This window comes from Macaca nemestrina, chromosome 11 (genome assembly GCF_043159975.1).
Source record: "Macaca nemestrina isolate mMacNem1 chromosome 11, mMacNem.hap1, whole genome shotgun sequence".
Taxonomy (NCBI): Eukaryota; Metazoa; Chordata; class Mammalia; order Primates; family Cercopithecidae; genus Macaca; species Macaca nemestrina.
The window spans coordinates 16,146,462-16,168,260 of record NC_092135.1 but is presented as its reverse complement, the minus strand read 5'-3'; the positions used below and the strand labels follow the sequence as shown (position 1 = coordinate 16,168,260).

The 21,799-nt window shown below is 36.4% G+C and overlaps 1 protein-coding gene and 2 long non-coding RNA genes across 4 annotated transcripts in view; 1 reads left to right on the top strand and 2 right to left on the bottom strand.

The window, feature by feature from the left end:
- The window catches only part of LOC139357076 (uncharacterized), a 32,382-nt gene extending 28,979 nt beyond the window's left edge, over positions 1 to 3,403 (bottom strand). The window contains exon 1 of the long non-coding RNA XR_011609692.1: positions 3,329 to 3,403. This is a non-coding gene — a long non-coding RNA (uncharacterized lncRNA). The remainder of the gene's footprint in view (positions 1 to 3,328) is intronic.
- Positions 1 to 21,799, top strand: part of LOC105492523 (dipeptidyl peptidase like 10) — a 1,403,881-nt gene that overhangs the window by 579,922 nt on the left and 802,160 nt on the right. The window contains exon 1 of one of the 2 annotated variants that reach the window (XM_071072632.1): positions 17,046 to 17,117. The exons of the other annotated variant lie outside the window; for it this stretch is intronic. The gene's annotated coding sequence lies outside the window, so the exon portion shown is untranslated. Of the gene's footprint in view, positions 1 to 17,045; positions 17,118 to 21,799 lie in introns of those variants that run through there. 2 annotated transcript variants of the gene reach the window in all.
- Positions 17,178 to 21,799, bottom strand: part of LOC139357075 (uncharacterized) — a 60,207-nt gene continuing 55,585 nt past the window's right edge. The window contains exons 4-5 of the long non-coding RNA XR_011609690.1: positions 17,330 to 17,428; positions 17,178 to 17,231 (exon numbers count right to left, since the gene is read on the bottom strand). This is a non-coding gene — a long non-coding RNA (uncharacterized lncRNA). The remainder of the gene's footprint in view (positions 17,232 to 17,329; positions 17,429 to 21,799) is intronic.

The window sequence follows — 21,799 nt, the reverse complement described above, 5'->3', positions numbered from 1 at the left end:
GTGCAGTGGCAGGTGCCTGTAATCCCAGCTACTCGGGAGGCTGAGGCAGGAGAATCACCTGAACCCGGGAGGCAGAGGTTGCAATGAGCTGAGATTGCACCACTGCACTCCAGTCTGGGAGACAGAGCAAGACTCTGTCAAAAAAAAAAAAAAAAAAAAAAAAAAAAAAAAAAAAAGAAGAAGAAGAAGAATATAGGTCCATTATAGGTTCATTGTTAGGTAGACTTTATAAACATTTTTGATCCATTTTCTCTGTTTTAATCATAAGAGTTAGTGATCCTACTCCTTGCCACAGTGACTCCTTTCACTTCTTTCTTGAATATAACAGTTAATCCTTGCAGGGCACTTACCCAGCAGTCAGGTGATCTGTTCTTCACAAGTTTTATTTCATTTGAACCTCCCAATAACACTGAGGTATTGATAGTACTATTATCTTCCCATTTGGCAGACTTGACACTAAGGCCAACAGAGGCTAAGTAATGACTTGGTTTATGCAGTTGAGTAGTAGGAGAGTGAGGATTAAACCCACAAACCCTGTGGTTATAAACACGAGGAGATAACGCTTTGTTATATAAACCCAGCCTCTCACTCTGTGACCTTTCTCAGACCCTACCCCATCCATAATCATTATCTCCACTCTCCTGACCTTCTGTCACTATCTGTCCCTTTGCTTTCTCCATCTTCAGTGACTCCTTTTGCTCAGCCATATATTAAAGATTTTATGTTTTTCAAAACTGCAGTAGTACCATCGTTCTTACCCTCCAGCTCCAACTCCTTCCTCTGTGCCAAGGTCCTCAGAGCAATGGTCACTTGGCCTCCATTTCTGGCCTTCTCATTTATTTTATCTCACCCACCATGAAACTGAAAATGTACTCTTAAAATATAGTAATACCTTTCTAATTTCTAGTTTTATTTATTTTCAGTTCACATTCTACTCTAATTGTATACAAAATTTGGCAGATTTTACCACAATATCTTCCCTTCTTTTTTTTTTGTTTTTTATTTTTAGAAATAGGGTGTTGTTCCATTGCCCAGACTGGAGAGAAGTGGCTCCATCATAGCTCTCAGCAGCCTCAAACTCCTGGGCTGAAGGGATCCTCCCACCTCAACCTTTCAAAGTGCTGAGACTACATGCGTGAGCCACTGTGCCTGGCCAATATCTTTTTCTTTTTCTTTTTCTTTTTTTTTTTTTTTTTTTTTTTTGAGACGGAGTCTTGCTCTGTCGCCAGACTGTAGTACAGTGGTGCAATTTTGGCTCACTGCAACCTCCGTCTCCCGGGTTCAAGCGATTCTCCTGCTTCAGCCTCCAGAGTAGCTGAGACTACAGGCATGCGCTAACAAGCCCAGCTAATTTTTGTATTTTTAGCAGAGACGGGGTTTCACCATGTTGGCCAGGATGATCTTGATCTCTTGACCTTGTGATCTGCCCGCCTCAGCCTCCCAAAGTGCTGGGATTACAGGTATGAGCCACTGTGCCTGGCCTGGCCAATATCTTTCTTTAAAGTCTCTTCTTCCTTTCCTTTTTACTCCTGATTTTCCTTCTGTGTCAGTTCATTTATTTTTACTTTTTGTCCACTCTCTCCCCTTAAGTGTTTATGTTTCAAGATTTCTGACCTTTTTTCTCTCTTCTCTTCTTGCTCTATAAAGCATCATTAATCTACAAACAAGAAGAGTCCTAAATTTCTATCTCTAACCCTGACTCTCACCTCAGCATGGGATTCATATTACAAACAGTACAGTGGACATCAGCACCTAAATGCTATGTGGGCTTCTCAAATATTTCCAAAACTAAACACATGATCTCCCACTGCCCTCAAAAATTTCCCCTTCTTCTTCATTTTCTATGTATAGGAGAATGACCATTAAGTTATCTAAGCATAAAAATCAAGACTCTTCTCAATTAGTTAAAATATTTAAAGTGTTGAGAAAAGATCCTGCACATTATAAACACTCAATAATTTTTAGTGAATAGTAAAATTGCCTTTGCTAGTTAATAGTACTATTTGCCTTTGACTTCTCACTTTTCCTCACTTACTATATCCAGCTGAACTCCCGTCATGACAATGCAATCCCTACTAAGTCTCTGGACTTTTGATTTCCCCTTCCTTTTTCACTGCCACTGCTTTAATTCTTTCAGACTGTCCATTTTCAAACACCAGAGCTGGTCTCCCTGACTTTAGATTCTAACCATTCCCATTACATTTTCTCACTGCCTACAGAGTTATCTTGCTAAAACTTAACTGGGGTCAGGCACTCTCTGTGATAAGTTCATGTAATCATACCACATAAGGCCTTTCCCAATCTAAACACAAGCTACCCTGCCAGTCATGCCAGTTGGCACTTAGCCGATAACACCTTCCACGCTGTGCTACAGTTAGAAATGCTTCTGAACCCTAAGACTGACTATGCCCTGACATATTATACTCTATGTATATACCTATACTCTATGCCTTCTCTTTCTGCCTGGAGAACTCCTACTTAACTTTTAATCTTGATTTGAAACATTACTCTTTCCCTTCCTAGCTCGCCATCCATTTCCATCCCTACCCTCATCGGGCAGAACAGGGGGCTGTCTCAGGGTATCTAGGCAAATTTGTAGAAGCCCATTTTTATAACGCAAAATCTTAAATAATTGTTTCCACAATATCATATTTTTACAACATTATGTTTATTGTCCACTAATTATGTAATAGCTAATCATAACTCCAATGTATCTTGAAGGAGGAACTTCAAGTTTGTTTACATTTGTATTTTCAGAACCATTCTTACATTTGACACACAACAAATTCCTAAAAACTGCTTGTAAAGTGAATGAAATAAAACAATTCTTCCATTTCACTTTCTCAGCCAACCTACTATTTGATTATAATTATGGTAGATACTGCTTTTATAACCCACTTCATTCCTCACATCCTTTACATTTATACCCAAAATATAAATTAGTAGGAATTCTCTAAACCTTTCAGTATCTCATTTTCCTCACCTGCAAAATGCTGAAACTACTTTATAAGGTTGTCATGGATTTATATCATTTATATACAAAAAAAAAATGATTAGAGTATAACAGGTATCTGATTAGCATCTAATAAAATTAACGATTACTATGATTACTCATTTATTCAAATGTTCTTTTTTCCTCCGATACATTTGTGTGCAATGCTTCCTATGTATGGATGATAATGTTTTCTTAGTTTTCCCACATAAAAGGGAGAGATCAGTGAGTCCCTTTATAAAAGACATATATAATTATATTAGTCCATTCTCACACTGCTATAAAGAAATACCCGAGACTGGGTAATTTATAAAGGAGAGAGTTTAATTGACTCACAGTTCTCCATGGCTCGGAGGCCTCTGGAAACTTAAAATCATGGCGGAAGCCAAAGGAGAAGCAGGTACCTCTCTCACACGGCGGCAAGACCGACTAAGTGCAAACAGGGGAAATGCCAGACGCTTATAAAATCATCAGATCTCGTGAGACTCACTCACTATCACGAGAACAACATGGACAAAACTGCCTCATGATCCAATTACCTCCACCTTGTCCTGTCCTTGACATGTAGGGATTATGGGGATTATAATTCAAGATGATATTTTGGGTGGGGTCACAACTAAACTATGTCAATAATTAAGCCCTAAAATGCTCTTTGGTTAGAAACGATGAGATTTGTTCTTAGGGTAGTAAGAATTATTCTTATGTTATTATTTTGTTATTATAAGAGCAAGAATTTTCAGTCAAATTATTAGTCTCCTTTTAAGCACTTAAAAAACTTTATAAGTGATTTTTGATTATCACACAATTGTAAAGAGTTATCAAAGGAAATTTGAGGATAAGGAGCGAGATGCTTGCTCTTATTTTCACCCTGGCACCTAAACAGATGATAAACTACTTTCTGCTTTTTTTCATTTCTTTTTTTTTTTTTTCTTTTTTTTTTTTTTTTTTTTTTTGAGACCGAGCCTTGCTCTGTCGCCCAGGCTGGAGTGCAGTGGCGCGATCTCGGCTCACTGCAAGCTCCGCCTCCCGGGTTTGCGCCATTCTCCTGCCTCAGCCTCCAGAGTAGCTGGGACTAGAGGCGCCCGCCGCCTCGCCCGGCTAATTTTTTTGTATTTTTAGTAGAAACGGGGTTTCACCGTGTTCACCAGGATGGTCTTGATCTACTTTCTACTTTGTAAGTGCTCCTCAGTTAATGCTGCATGTGAGCCCTATTGGTTTGTATTTGTTTGTTTTACTGCACTGTTTATATCAAAGTACTGTATGCTCATTAACCTGTTTTCTATATGGATATTCCAATTAAATGTTAGAACAAAAAGTTTACTTTTAAGTTTCTTTTGGGGGAATGAAAGAAACTCCCAAATTTCAGCAATAGAATCAAATTAAAATATAGAAAAGAAATTTATCTGTGAGTTCCTCCAAGTCTGCAAGATATGAATCATCACTCATCCCTCACTTTTTCAGGCCTCAGGATCAAACTAGTGCCAGAGGAAGACCAGGTGACTCTTTTATTCTGAAGGAGAGAAGTAATGGGAGCCATTGTCTTTCCCCTCCCTTTTTTTTTTTTTTTTTTTTTGAGACGGAGTCTCGCTCTGTCGTCCAGGCTGGAGTGCACTGGCCTGACCTAGGCTCACTGAAAGCTCCGCCTCCCAGGTTCACGCCATTCTCCTGTCTCAGCCTCCAGACTAGCTGCGACTGCAGGCGCCCACCACCGAGCCCGGCTAATTTTTTGTATTTTTAGTAGAGACGGGGTTTCACCATGTTAGCCAGGATGGTCTCAATCTCCTGACCTCGTGATCCACCCGCCTCGGCCTCCCAAAGTGCTGGGATTACAGGCGTGAGCCACCGTGCCTGGCAATTCCTCTCGCTTTTTAAATGGATTGAGCTGCCACAGGAGCTATTTGTCTACCAAACACAGACCAGAACTCATCTACATTTTAACTTGTCACCCAGTGGTTCACATGCACTTCAAAGTCTAAAGAGTAATGAGCTAGTCTATATGATTTCTGGAGCCAACCATATAATAATGCTATGTGGAATGATTGGCGCGTGTTGTGGGAGACACACCTAAAAAGTTCTCCGGAAGTTGAATCCCACCATCACACATTGTTATTCTATTTTTAACGTTTCTTGGGTGAATCTGTTTCAACTACTATATTTTACTTGGGCTTCTTATTTTTGTTTGTTTATTTTTATGGCACTGAAAATTTAAAGGGTAGTGATATGTAGTTTGAGTTGGGTTATTGTTTGGATATTTGCCTGGTGGAGGGCCACATGGACAATGACTATGAAATTGACACAAATAAGGGATACACCACAAGTCAGAGTTAGCACAACATATCTTCATTCGTCCACTTCTTTATTTTAGTCATCGAATTTATTTATTTATTTATTTATTTATTTATTTATTTATTTATTTATTTCGAGATGGAGTCTCGCTCTGTTGCCCAGGCTGGAGTGGAGCGCAGTGACTCAATCTCGGCTCACTGCAAGCTCCGCCTCCCGGGTTCACGCCATTCTCCTGCCTCAGCCTCCCGAGTAGCTGGGACTGCAGGCACCTGCCACTACGCCCGGCTAATGTTTGTGTGTGTGTGTTTTTAGTAGAGACATGGTTTCACTGTGTTAGCCAGGATGGTCTCCATCTCCTGACCTCATGATCCGCCTGTCTCGGCCTCCCAAAGTGCTGGAATTACAGGCGTGAGCCACCGCGCCCGGCTTCAGCAAATATTTACTAAGCTTCTTCTGTGAGCCAGGGATTTAGATAGTATTTAAAATATTAATAAAAGCAAACATTTACTAACCACTTTTACTATGTATTGATAAGTCTCCTTAACTGTCACATAAGATACTGCATTTAACGGTCACAACCCTGTAATGGAGGGACAGTGGTTACTCTTGCTTTACAAGTAAGGAAGCTGAAGCCCAAAGAGGTAGAATAACTTGCTCAGAGTCACCCAGCTAGAAAAGATTTTATTGGGAACTTGAATCCGTTTCTCTTTCATCAGAGCCCTTCCTTTTAACCTCTATGCTATCCTAATGCTCAGATTTCTAGAACTTAGATCACTGAAGTCCTTAATCAAACAAACCCATGAAAAATGTATGGTGAAAATGTTACATTTGAGGTAAACAGGAGGGTCAGTGGAAGTATGGAAGGAAGCAGGAATTCACGAGGAGACAGAGAAGGCCAGAAGATGCTTCCAGGGCACATGGATGGAGAAGGACAGTGGTATTCTAGCCTTATGGAGCAGAACGCACAGCAGCACAAAGCATGAGAGAAACACTGAGTGTAGGAAACTCGACATTTCTTGGTTTTGCTGGAGGGTGAGTTCTGAGACAGGGGAGAAATGGGAAATGATGAACAGAAAGTAAAGGACCAGATATTGAAACGAATTTGTCCTGCTAAGTATCTTACATTTCTCTTATAGGTGATACAAGTCTATTGAATAATTTTGAACTTACAAACTTTTATATTTTGCTTCGGATAAATTAATTTTCAAATATTAGTGTAATCTTTTGAATAACAATAAATCCAAATGGTTTGTTACTGCAAACTTTAGTCTTCTGAGGGAACATAGAAAAGAAACAGCTGTGTTTCTGAGAGAGTTTGTAGGCATTCTGACCCCAAGGAAAGGGTGAGCATGACATGATTTCTTATACCAGAGGGCAAGACCTTCCCAGTGGTTTATTTTTGACCTGAAAAATTATATGTGCACATTTTTTTTCCTTAGTCAGTGGTGTTGTTCTTGTAGGTCAGGTGCATTCACAAAATTATTTTGTGTTAATCATTTAGAAGCACGAGTGATTTCTAAGCCATCATTTAAAAAAAAATTCTTTCTAGATTATTTGGTAGTTTGGGGTTCTAAAGACTGCACATTTTTTGGTCACAATAATTAATTGTGCCACACTCTACCCACAAAGAAATGTATACACCCATCAGCAAGACTCCATTGGGCCATTTTGAAAGTAATGCTTTAATAACAACACCAACTCCAGGTACTCAACAACATGATGCTTATAAACCTTTACCTGATTAAGCCATCCAATTAACCGTTCAAAGACTGTGTAAATATATACATAGATGATGTCTGGGGGATTACAATTTGACCTGAGATTTGGGCAGGGACACAGGCCCAAACCATATCACCAGGTGATCACAGAAAACCAAAAAAGAGTAGGAATACTTAGTGTAGACGTGGTCATCTGTGGGTTAAGTCCTTCTTTATATCCTATTTATTTAACCTTCCTCTGAGTTAGCAGGGTGAGTCACACACTCATATGTATCTTTTTTCTAGAAAAAAATAAATATTTTCGAAAGTTTGAATTCCAATTAAGTGAACTAAATTCAATTAAGTGAACTAAATTTGAATTCCAATGAAGGGAACTAAGTTCCAATTAAGTGAACTAAATTATAGTTGACTAATTTTAAAAAATAAACTTAGTCACAATTTGGAGCACAAACCAAGGGGAAAGAAGGACTTCACCCACAGATGACCACGGCTACCGTAAATATTCCTACTCTTTTTTGGTTTTCTGTGATCACCTGGTAATACGGTTTGGGCCTGTGTCCCTGCCCAAATCTCATGTCAAATTGTAATCCCCAGCATTGGAGGTGGGGCCTGGTGGGAGGTGACTGGATCTTGGGGGTGGATATGCCCCTCAGTGTTGCTCTCATAACAGTGAGTGTGTGCTGTGAGATTTGGTTGTTTAAAAGTGTGTGGCACCCCTCCACCTTGCTCTCTTCCTCCTGTATGGGCCATGTAAGATGAGCTTGCTCTCCCGTCACCTTCTGCCAGGATTGAAAGTTTCCTGAGACTGCTGGGTGCAGTGGTTCACACCTGTAATCCCAGCACATTGGGAGGCTGAGGCAGGCCGATGACTTGAGGTCACAAGTTCGAGACCAGCCTGGCCAACATGATGAAGCACCGTCTCTACTAAAAATACAAAAATTAGCCAGGCATTGTGGTGGGTGCCTGTAATCTCAGCTACTCAGGAGGCTGAGGCAGGAGAATTGCTTGAACCTGGGAAGCAGAGGTTGCAGTGAGCCGAGATTGGGCCACTGCCCTCCAGCCTGGATGATAGAGCCTAGCTAAAAAAAAAAAAAAAAAAAAAAAAAAGATTCCTGAGCTCTCCCCAGCCATGCTTCCTGTACATCCTGTGGAACCATGAGCCAATCAAACCCCTTTTCTTTATAAATTACCCAGTCTCAGGTATATCTTTATAGCAGTGCCAGAATGAACTAATATATCTGGCAAATGGAATTAAGTTACACGATGATGCAATATTTTTTCATTAACTAAATTTCAACGGTTACGAATCCTGCTCACACTGATATGATTTCCAGTATCTACTACTTGTAGCATATGAAACAAATAATCATTGGCTTCTTACTTTGTGGTTAGCCTGGCATTAACCCAGGAGAGGAGGGTTCTTTGTCATTCTTCCTAACTATGAGATATTGCTTATAAGGTAGGATAAAGCAGAGATCTCCAGCTTAGTGATTTTTTTTATGACCCAAATCAGGATACCAACTTAAGCATCTCAGCTCTTATGCATTGACAATCTGTATTCTATGTACATTTTTCATAGTAACAGCACTTTTTGTGGTGTTTCTTTATTCCTCCCTTTTGTATCACAGTGGAGCCCGTTCACTCTGTTTGTTCCACCAGTATATCTTTCTAGGTCACACCTTTGCTGTCTCAAGAATTTTAATAAGAGTTATAAATCTACAGTGTCCAGATACCTGGAAATCTCTTGCTGACCTGATCCTTCATGATTTTCGCATGAGAATTTGGTATGACTTTGAGTAATGGTGTGTTTTAAGAAAGCATATTATAGAAATAGGTGGTGCTCTTTGTAACGCAACAAGAATGCCATGAGCCCACTGGTCCTCTGTCAATAGGCCATTCTGTTGGTTGTTGGTTTTCCAGCTGTAGAGATGTCATTAAGATGCTTCTGCTTCCTTTTCTCAAATTCAACTGTTTTTCTATCTTATCTTTTTCTTATTTTTTATTTATTTATTTTTTTTTGCAATCAGTAACCTGTGTTTTATTGGAAAGGACATAGGAAATCAATAAAATTTAGGTTTGAATTCAAGCTTTGGCACCTACCTGCTAAGTGATTCTCAGATTCCCAATCTGTAAAATGGATAAAACAAAGCCAATTTCAAAAGATTGCCATACATTTTAAATTATGCAATACAAGTAAAATGCTAACATTTTATCTGCCATGAAGTTGGTCCTCATAAATATCTAGTGTAATTGCTATTGTAATTTTTTTTTTTTTGACAGGGTCTCACTGTGTTGTCCAGGCTGAAGTGCAGTGGTGTGATCTTGGCTCACTGCAACCTCTGCCTCACAGGTTCAAGTGATTTTCATGCCACAGCCTCCCTAGTAGCTGGGATTTCAGGCACCCACCACCACTGCTGGCTATTTTTTGTATTTTGAGTAAAGACAGCGTTTTGCCATGTTGGTGAGGCTGATCTCAAACTTCTGGCCTCAAGTGCTCCACCCACCTCAGCCTCTCAAAATGCTGGGATTACAGGCGTGAGCCACTGCACTTGGCCTAAAATTTTGAACACATTTTACTCTTGGCTGTTGATGAATGTTAGTGTTAGAGCTGGAATAGTTCTTAATTTCAGTCTCTTCTGCTGTAGATCAGGAAGGCAAGAGATAGAGAGGACAAATGAGGTAATCAAAGAGCAGAGGGTCACAAATAGAACTAGCGCTCTCCTCAAACCATCTTGATCTATCAGTTTCAATTCATGCTACAATCTATTGTATAGTATATGCCCTATGTTAATATTTCCTTACTGGTAGCAGTATTCCTCTTCCTACCTCATAGTGTCTACTTGTGCATCATTTTGAAGTTGCAGCTTATAATCAAGGACTCTGTCTAATGTGTCATGTGAAACCCTTGGACTTCATGATATTTTGAATGTTAAATACTTTCATAATTTTAATAGTGTATCTCAGCAATGGCATATGCAAAATCAGCTGGCTGAAGAGTGTTATCTGACCAAGGTCAAAATCTGTAGCCCAGAGACATAGTACATTTAACCTGGCCCACTGGTGCTGGAATATATATAAGCCTTTATAGCCAACTAAAACAATTCATTTAAGGAATTACAAGAGCCAAACTATTTTTTTAGAGTCTCTAACTGATACTTCATGTGCTAATAGAGAAAAATTTATGGCGTCAATGTTTTCCTCTTTAAAATATAATGTAATGTGCCATGACTGATATAGCCAATCTTGAATATTAGAAACGATGCATCATCACCTAATTCATCAAAATCAATCTTGAAAAGGTCAGACTTGCTTGAAAAATAAGTTGATTGGCCGTAAGTGTACATCCTAAGATCTCAAAATTAGAGCGAGACCTCATGGTTTTGCTGAGTTGTTATTTCTAAGTACCCTCATCACAAAATGTAGGCATACAAATGTCAACAGTTTGTGTAGTTATGAATTTAAAAAGCCTTCTTCAATGGAAACACACAAAGTTTCATAACTTTCAGTGACTAATGCCTACCGTACATAACGACCACAGATTACATAGTAAACTCTTCATTATTCAGGAATTGACCAGTCAGTTGGTAAATTAACTGCATTCTAGATTTTTAAATTCTCTCTCCTCATTGCAGGTCTTCTGATTACATCAGTACTCACTAGCAAGTCACACATAATGAAGGAAAAATACTAAAGAATATCCGTTTGAAATTATCTTTTGATTAGCAACTTCTTGATTTTAAAAATTATGGAGAAAACATTTAAAAATTGGCTTTCATTTGAAACTTTGAGTCTCTCTACACATAATATATCAAAGATCCTTCTCTTCACTATTTATACGAGGCACTGTCTTGCGGTCAATTATATATTTTAGCAGGTGAAGAGCAGAGGCAATAATTTTTAAAATTTTTTTCTAATTTTTAATTTTTATAGAGATATAGTAGGTGTATATATTTCTAGGGTACATGAGATATTCTGATACAGGCATACAATATGTAATCATCACATCAGGGTAAATGAGGTAATCATTGCCTCAAGCGTTTATCCTTTCTTTGTGTTACAGACATTGAATTATACTCTTTTAGTTATTTTTAAATGTATACTACATTTTCGTTGACTGTAATCACTCTGTGTATTAGGCCATTCTCACAAGGCTGTAAACAAATACCTGAGACTGGGTAATGTATAAAGAAAAGAGCTTTAATTGACTCATGGTTCCACAGGCTGTACAGGAAGCATAGCATCTTCTGGGGAGGTCTCAGGAAACTTACAATCATTGTAGAAGGTGAAGGGGAAGTAAGATGTCTCACATGGCCAGAGAAGGAGAAACAGATAGAGAAGGCAGAGGTGCCACACACTTTTAAAAGACCAGATCTTACAAGAGCTCTATCATGAGAACAGCACTAGAAGGATGGTGCTAAACCGTTAGAAACTGCCCCCCATGATTCAATCACCTCCCACCTCATGCCCCACCTCCAGCATTGGGGATTACATTTCAACATGAGATTTTGGGGAGAACACAGATCCGAACCATATCAACCTGTTATCAGGTTGATCTTATCAAATATTAGATCTTATTCATTCTATCTAATTATATTTATGTACTCATTAACCATTCTCAATTTCGCCTGCACCCCTCACTACCACTACCCTTCCCGATGTCTGATAACCATCATTCTATTCTCTATCTCCTTAGGTTCAATTGTTTTAATTTTTAGATCCCAAAATAAGTGACAGCATGCAATTTGCCTTTCTATTCCTGGCTTATTTCACTCAACCCAATGTCCTCCAGTTCCATCCATGTTGTTGCAAATGACAGGATCTCATTCTTTTTTATGGATGAATAGTACTCCATTGTGTACGGTACCAGATTTTCTTTATTCATTTATCTGTTGATGGATACTTCAGTAGATCCCAAATCTTGGCTATTGTGAATAGTGCTGCAATAAATATAGAGTGCAGATATCTCTTCAATATACTGATGTCTTTTCTTTTGGGTACATACCAAGCAATGGGATTGCTGGATTATATGGTAGTTCTATTTTCAGTTTCCTGAGGAACATTCTAGGATAAAAGGATTTTTATTTTCTTTCAGCACTTTAAATATGGCATGCCATTCTCTCCTGGACTAATATATTGTTATATTGTATATAGTCTGCTGCCAGATATATTGGAATGCCTTTGTATGTTAATTTTTCTCCTGCTACTTCTAAGATTCTTTCTTTATTTTTGACCTCTGAGAGTTTACTTATTAAATATCTTGAGGTAATCTTATTTGGGTTAAATCTCCTTAGCGTTCTACAACTTTCTTGTACTTGAATATTGATGTCTTTCTCTAACTTTGGAAAGTTCTATGTTATTATCTCTTTGAATAAACTTTCTACTCCTACCCAGCCGACTTCTGCCCTGTGTTACTTTCCACTGGGATCAGGATGCACTGAGTTCCAAGGCAAAGTCCCAAAATCACTGCACTCACCCTCTCTCAAGTGCACAGATTTTCTTTCTGTGCCATGCGGTCAAGACCAGGGGATGGTATCAGTAATTCAAGACTGTCTTTCCTACCCTCTTCAGTGCTTCTTTTCTTGATATTATGGTAAAACCGGATATTGTAATCACTCATCCAATTTTTGGTTCTTATGAAGGTGCTTTCTTGTGTGGATAGTGGTTCAGTTTGGTGTGCCTGTTGTGGAATCGATCACTGGAGGGTTCTATTTGGCCATCTTGCTCTACAGTAATTTTGACTTATCAGTTTTATTAGTTTATAGGGGCTTTGTTTAATTCCTTTTACTAATCTGATGAGTAATTTTCTCAAACTTCTGTTTGCATAAGAGAGCCGTTTTGAGTGTGCTGAAAGGCAGTGTGTGTGTGTGTTGCTTAACGTCAAATAGATTCAAATAGATTCAAACTATTGGTAATTTTGAATTGACCAGCTGTTTTCATGTAAAAGCAATGATAATAAACATTTTGGTGAGATAAGGAGGTAACTTAAGATTCTAGCAATTAATTAATGTAAGCAACTTAAAATTATTTCCATCTGTAAAACTATCATTTCAACAAATTATATTGTTTTAGAGCAATGACCATGTCAGCAATGACAATGACAATCAATGTAGCAATGACAAGGGCAAAGTTAATTCTGATTACAAAAGAAATAATTCTTGTTTAGGGAAACAAAGATCTCCACTGAAAACCACACCATTTGAATTCTTGCAGACTTTGAAGCTTAAATAGATTATTAGCCTTCACAACCCCTGGGTATTTTTAATAAGAAGTGTAGTGCGATTCTCTGCTTGGGAAAGGAAATAAAATAGAAATTTTTCTCAAGAGGGTCCTTAGGTATATTACATCCAATTAGTCCTATCTTGACTCTGTGAAGTTGTCCCAAATAAGAGTGGGTGGTAACTGTTTGTAATTTCCAACCAGAGAATTCACCTTAGTTTGTACTTTGAATAGGTAATGCTTGGCAGTAGCAGCTTACTTTAATATACAGGACATCTGGAAAATACCTTGTAAAGGATGAAACCAAAACATTCAATTGTCCAAAAATATTATGGAGTGAAGAACACAACCAAATCTAATTAATTTAAATGTACAGTGACATTATATTTGTTAAAGAATTTATTAATATTATTTTTTATTTCATTCTTTGAAGGAAGTTACTATATATCAATTTTAATTATTTTAGTTTTATATTTTCTGTTGTCATCTGTGATTATTTAAATTAGAATTGCCATTTCCTTAATGCAGATTTAAACGTGTGACTATATTTTGTAGTTTGATTTTTTGTTTTATAAGCTTCATCTGGTACATATTAACCATGAACCTTACTCTCATTCAATTCAGTTCATGTTCAGGTACCAGAATTGAAGCAGTGTCACTCCTATATTTTTATCATTTATTATTGAAAGCAGTTGAGAATTAATGATTTTAACAGAAGTAACATTTGTATACAGTTCCATTAAACAATTAAGATAATACTTGATCCACAGAATACATTGGAAACTTTATAAATTAGAAATACACTGAATAAATAGACAACTCATGCTGAGAATAAATGTCAAATAAATCAAGTAAATGTTTCATCATACTCTGTATTCTTCCAATCAGTTATCTAATTTCTTTTTTTTTTGAGTCAATATCATGCCTTTAATTATGATAGCCTTAGAACAAGCTTTAATATCTGCAGTTATCTAATTTCTACAAATGTATTTTACACTTTATCCTTTTAAGTCGATTTATAATGTCATTGCTTTTTGCCAGCAATACTAAATGTTAATTAAATTTTGAATATTTCAATCACTATTATATTGTGATTAAAAAGAACAACAATGTATTTAATCTAATTTTAATGTGTCTGAATCTCAGAAAATATTTTTCTCTGGTCATATTTTCATGAGTGAGAATTATTTCCAATTATATTTTAACCATTGCCTTTTCATTGTTTTAAACAGTAAAATTTTAACATGTTTACTCCCTTCTTGTTTTATGAGTCTAAATGCCGTAGAATAAAAACAGCCCAATGTGAATTACACAAGCATTTTAAAATGTAAAATAAAAAGCACCTTGATATGAAAAGAAATGCTCAGTTGTACTCTCAAGATAAGAATTTAATAATAAATGCTATTCTTAATGAGGACAGTTTCTAAAATTAAAAAACCTGAAAGTGATACATAACATAGGTATTATTAACAAAAAGACTGGCTAGATTACTTCTTGCTGATTCTCACCTACACCAGCTCAAAACTTTCTTTTGAAACTACTTTTCACCTGCTTATCTAAATGTGACTTATATCTCTCTATCCCTCAGTCCTCCATTTGTCATGAATTGTTCTCTCACCTACTGTTCCTACAGGTCACTCTATGCCCTGAAAATCATAATAGCTTTTGTGTTCATAACTTAGTCTTACTCTCCAGTGATTTCTCATATTTTGTGATTACTTTTACATTAAATGTTTTATTTCCTTGACCACATTGTAAAGTCATTGAGGACTGGAAGCATGTTTTATGCTTTTGGATTGTCCATAATGTTGGGTACAGTGCCACAGTAAACAGCGTATTGTATATGTACATTTGTATGCTTCCAACATATGTAACCCTCTTGCCATCATCAGCTTCTTTTCCCTTATTTCAATGTTTCTCAACTGAGTAGCTCCAGCATGCCCACAAGTGGTCAAATCAAATTATCAGTATTTTTCCCAATCTAACAAATCAGTAAGTCTTATCTAGTATTCCTTCTCAATATATCTTGAATTTATCACTATCTCCCATTGACACTATCCTAGGTCAAGTCATTGTTAATCTATAACTTAGTTTGCACTGGCCTTCTAATTGGTGTAACTGTTCAAAATTGCTTCTTTCAAAACACTTGCTTATTCAGTAGCCAGAGTGATATTTCTAAAATGTAGACATAAGCTAATTTCCTGCTTAAAATCACCAGTTGTTTTTTATTTGGCTCATGATAAAGTCCAAGCTAAGCTGGGTAGCATAAAAGAACCATTATGATCTGGGGTCTGCCCACTTTGCCACCTCGTGCCAAATAGCTCCCTTCATCACTCTCAATGTCTTGTTCTACCAAATTACATCAAATACCTTTCCATTTTATGTAACAGTGGACTTTCTACATGTATCCCCTCTTCTTCGTATACGTGTTCTCCTTACTTTACCAGCATGTTTTGATCTTAGCTCTTTTTACAAAAGACTTAGACAATTTCTCCTCCACTCTTGAAAGAAATATTTTGTGTTCTCCAAATTTACTTGCGTGATTTCTTTAAATTTATATGTATAATTCATTGTGTTTATCCCTATTTTAACAGTTGTCATTTACGGATGTTATAAGTATTCTTCTGTTTGCCCAGTCATCTGTTAAGTAAATTACATGCAGAGGGCTATGTTTTCCCATAGTTTAATCCCAAATACTTAGTAAAAATATGTTTTTAAAATATTTTTAAACAAGTGATGGGTGGTTTGGTAGATGGATGGTTAAAATAACAACTTTTTAAATACATAATAAATATGAATTGCATGAATGAGAAATGAAATTTATAGAGCACTGATACAATAAGGTATAATTTTCCTTTAAAATATATTTAAAATTCATTTAATAACTCATTAATTTTATTATGATGTAAATAATAATAATGATGGAGTTGGGCAGCAAAGGTAATAGGAGTTACATTATTGAGCACTTAATGTATGCTAGATAGTGTGCTATGCCCATTTATATTACTATTATACATGCCACTCTTAATTGCTGATTTTCTTACCAAGCTTGAGAAAAGACAGTCAATCAGACTATAGTGAGCCAGCTCCAGTTTCTGCTTTACCACCAAAATGATCTACTTTGTAGCCTTTCATTTCTTGTCTTTATCTATGCAATGGAGACAATATTTGGTGCCTTTATAACAATACAGTCATGAGAAGTGAGGCAAGATGTTGAAAATTGTTTTAAACTCAGATTATAGAAATTTGATATAAGCCATTTCTTTTCTAAATTGTAATTTATGTTTCTTCCATATCAGAAAATAATGTTACCCTCATTCATATCAAAAGTACTCTGTATCTGAATCTTTCATTCCAGCCGATCTGATACACTCACTATATTCCAAATAGTCATGATGGCATGTGTGAAGAAAACATTACATTGTGCATTTCTGCACTCTTCTTCCTAGTTTTAACTGACAATTTGGTTCTCCTAGTTCCGTTTTCTAACATCTTTATAGAGTTTTTTTAAAGTGACATTTGAACATATGTAAGTTACTTCAAATCGTTTTTGGAATAGGCTAGGGAGAAAATGAACCACAAATAGTGAAAATAAAATGCCAGTTACAAGATAACTGAAAATAAATGAAGACTACCTCAGCTATCAGGTTATACTAATTTTTTTAACCACCACATTAGGATTCCATAAGTCCATAGGAAGAATTATTTCAAAAGAAATTTCCACCAGAGCAAAAAAGGCAGAGTAAGGAACTTGAAAATTCATCTCCTCATAAAAACAATACAAAAGCTAGCCAAACAACAACAAAAAAACTTGTCTAATTTGACTTTTCTAGAATTCTGAAAACTAACTAAAATGCTGGAGAAATTGGCAGACCATTTATTGAAGAAATACCAACTGAATCTTGGTAAGAACAATGAGTTTTGTGTTGTTTACACTTACCCTGGTTCCATCCCATGCTCTTCATCTTAGAAATGGCAGTGATGAAAATGTACTGTATTTCTAGTACAGGTAATCCGTGCTGGAGGGAGCAAAACAGATCTCACTCACAAATAATTATTTTAGCCCACGTGGTAGCTCCCTGAACGACCTGCTCAAAGTCAAGCTAAAAGTGCTTACCTTAATGTCTCATAACTTGGAACTCTCTCAGTGCTGAGGTGGCTACCCAAAGGGTGTTTGTCAAAAATGTTCACAGGCAAATATAATAGTCACTGTTTCCTGGGGGAATGAATAAAATTTGGGGGAAAAAGAAAAGATTAATTAAAAGCTTAGGATGAAAGGCTGGAGACTGCAATATTTTGGGGAATAAAGGCTTTGAAATTTTCTCACATATTCTGGGAATCCAGAGGGCCACACATAGGTACAGGGCAGTGTAAATCCTCAGGAAAAAACTAGAAAGGCATTAATCTCTCCCCACTGACTAACCTTCAGTCTCTGTGCCAGCAAGAAATGAATGCTAAGGCAGGGATGGTACACTGCCTCACTAGTGTTTAACACACACAACAAGCCCATCTCCAAATTCTGGGAGATATTTTTGGTTCCAGGCATGTATAGAAATCTCTGTCCAATTACTAGCTGACTACTAACCTCAGAGAAAAGAGATGTTACTGACCACACATGACAAAGAATACAGACCTTATGACAAGAGTTTAGAAAAGTCACTAAACAAACAATTACCATAAAAAGCAGAACATGAAACTCTGGAGAAGGGAAAGAACCTGAATTCGTACTTGCTGCCTTGTAATTCTCAAAATGTCCAGTTTTCAACAACAAACACAACAGGTATTAGCCATGCAAACAAACAAGAAGGTATATTCCATGCACAGAAAAAGAAGGCATTCATATAAACTGCCCCTGATTGAACCGAGACATTGGTCTTAGCAGACAAATCCTTTAAATCAGCTATTTTAAGTGTGTTAAATGAAATAAAGAAAATCTTGCCCAAGGAACTAAAGAAAATAATGAGAACAACGTATCACCAAATTGAGAGTATCAATAAAGAGAAAGAAAATTTACAAATGAATGAAGTAGAAATTCTGAAGCTGAAAAGTACACATTCAAGGTACTGAAAAAAGTAACAACAATGTATCCCCAAATTGAGAGTATCAATAAAGAGAAAGAAAACTTACAAATGAATGAAGTAGAAATTCTGAAGCTGAAAAGTACACATTCAAGGTACTGAAAAAAATAACAACTATCAACCAAGAAAATAAGGCATTCCATAATAAATAAAAACAGTTTTCACTAATAGACTTGTCCTAAAAGAAATGCTAAAGGGAGTACTTCAGACCAAAACTAATGGACACTAGACAGCTATTTGAATCCACACAAAGAAATTAAGAACATGGGTAATAGTAAATAAATAGGCATTATAAAAGTATTATATAAAAGGCATTATAAGTGCATTTATTGTTTTTACTCCTCCATTTTGCTATCTGATTTAAAAGACAATAGCAAGAACAATAATTATAAATCTATGTTAACGGACACACAATATATAAAGACAATTTATAGCAATAACATAAAGTTTCAGTTAGGATGAATAAGCTCTAGAGATCTAGCATACAACACAGTGACTATAGTTAGGAATTACGTATTATATACTTGAAAATTGCTAAGAGAGTAGATCTTAAATGTTCTCACCACCAAAAAAAATGATAAGCATGTGAGGTAATGAAGATGTTAGCTTGATTTAACTGTCTTACAATATGTACATATGTCAGAATATCATGTTCTACACCGTGTATACATATATATACAATTTTTGTCAGTTATACTTTCAAAAGCTGAGAAAATAAAATTAAATAAAGAATTTGAGTTCAGAAATAAATCCCAGTACTTATGTTCAACTGATTTCAACCAAAGTGCTGAGACCACTCAATAAGGAAAGAATAGTCTTTAAAAAACAGTGCTGAGACAATTTAATATCTACAAGAAAAATGATGAATTTGGGCCCCTATCTCTCATCACATAGAAAAACTAACTAATAGTGGATCAAACACCTAAATGTAAGACCTAAAACTACAAAACTCTGAAAAGAAAACATAGGTGCAAATTTCCTACATTTGAATTAGGCAGTGGTTTCTCAAGTATGACTCCAAAAACACAAGCAACAAAAGAAAAAAATGGTAAACTAAACTTAATCAAAATTAAACTTTTTATATATTGAAATATATTGTCAAGGAAGTAAAAAAATGACCCATGAAATGAGAAATAATGTTTGCAAATAATATATTTCATAAGGGTTTAAAATCCAGAATATGTGAAGACCATAAAACTCAACACTGATAAGATAAACAACACAATTGAAAAATCAGCAAGTAATCTGGATAAACATTTCTCCCAAGTAGTTATACAAATGAACAACAAGCACTTGAAAAGATGCTCAGCATCATTAGTCATTAGAGAAATGCAAATCAAAACCACAATGAGATACCACTTCATACCCACTAGAATGGCAAATAAAAATGGAAAGTAGACTGGGTGCAGTGGCTCACACCTGTAATCCTAGCACTTTGGGATGCCGAGGCAGGCGGATCACCTGAGGTCAGGAGTTTGAGACCAGCCTGGCCAACATGGCGAAACCCCGTCTCTACTCGAAATACAAAAATTAGCTGGACGTGGTGGCAGGCACCTGTAATTCCAGCTACTCGGGAGGCTGAGGCAGAAGAATCACTTGAACCTGGCAGGCGGAGGTTGCAGTGAGCTGAGATCTCACCTCTGCACTCCAGTCTGGGTGACAGAGGGAGACTCCATCTCAAAAAAAAAAAAAAAAAAAAAAAAAGAATGGAAAATAATAAGCGTTGGTGGGCATGTGAGAGAACTGCACCCCTAATCCATCATTATTGGGAGTATAAAATGGTGCAGCCACTGTGGGAAACAAAAAGGCAGTTCCAAAACCTAAACATAAAGTTATTATATGACACAGTAATACCACTCCCAGATAAAGTTCAGGCAATGGAAAATAGATATTCACAAGAAAGCTCAAGTTTAGAGCAGCATTATTCATAGTAGCCAAAAGGTGGAAATAATCCAAATAACCATCAGCTGATGAATGGGTAAACAATATGTGGTATGTTTATGGAATGGAGTATTATTCAGCCATAAAAAGCAGCACAGTACTGTCACATGCTGCAGTATCCATGAACTCTGAAAACATTATGCTAACTGAAAGATGCCAGACACAAAGGTCCCATATTGTAAGATTCCATTCATGTGAAATGTCCAGAATAAACAGACAAATTCATGGAGACATAAAGCAGATTATTGGCTGCAAGTGGCAGGAGCTGAGAGGAATTGGTAGTGACTGATTAATGGATTTTCTTCCAAGGGTGATGAAAATGTTCTACAATTAGATTATTGTGATAATTAGACACCATTGTGATTTTACTAAAGACCACTGAATTTTACATTTTTAAATCATCAAAATGGTAAATTTTATCCCTGTTTTTAAACATTTATAAGAAAATTCCAATACAAATTTTTAATATACATACTAACATAGAAAACAATGAGAATATATTTCATGGCCTGTTGTGCATTCTAAGTGAGGTTTGTTTGATGAAAATTCCTTTCTTTTCAACTTTTTATCTGAAACTCACATCATGTTAAATCAGGTGTTCCCAATATCCATTTGTAGAGTCTAGTACAGTACATTATCTTTTTTCCTAGAACATAAGCATTTTGAGGATACAAATATTTCTTGTTTAGTTAACTGTTTGCAACTAGCTTATTGACTTACAAATAATGAACATACCAATAAGTAGTTGTTTAATGAATGCATTAATTTCCTGGCTTTGGGGAAGGAAGCTAACATATTATCATTGTCAGTGCTTTGCCGAATTCTTGCCTTCAGATTTGAATATAAAAAACATGATTTATTGTCATAATTAGAAGTAGAATTAGAGCAGCTAATATGTTAGGTTCATAGAGATCACTCAATTGATAAATATGATATTACACTAAGACTTGAATTAACTTAATCTTCAGAAACCCATGAAGGCTTTACCTTATGTAGTATGATTATTATTATTATCTTTGATTTCAGTATTAAATGCTTTGTGGCTCCTTAGAGTCCTAGAACAATGTAAAAGAAGGTAGAGAGGAGTTCTACTTTCATATAAGGGAGAATTTTTAGCTGTCAGATGGTTGACATTAGTGAACTTCACATTTATCTCTTCCTAACAGCAATTTTTAAGCATATGTCTGTTAATCTAGCTCTTTCATTATTTCCATACATAAGCCCATTGCAAAACTCACCAAATTACAATGTAGACTGTCCCTTCAATAATATTACTAGAAAAAAGTGCACTGTTGGGTTCATTTTTTGCAGTTTCTCGTAGCAACCTTAGTTAAACTAAACAACTAAAGTTAACTTTCACCTGCTTAATTTAACCTTCGGTCTATGATATTCTCATGTCTGATCTTTACTTTAGAAATACATATTATAAGAACAGGACAGCGGCTCACACCTAGAATCCCACCACTATGGGAGGCTGAGGCAGGTGGGTCATGAGGTCAGGAGTGCAAGAGCAGCCTGTCCAATATGCTGAAACCCAGTCTCTACTAAAAATACAAAAATTAGCCAGG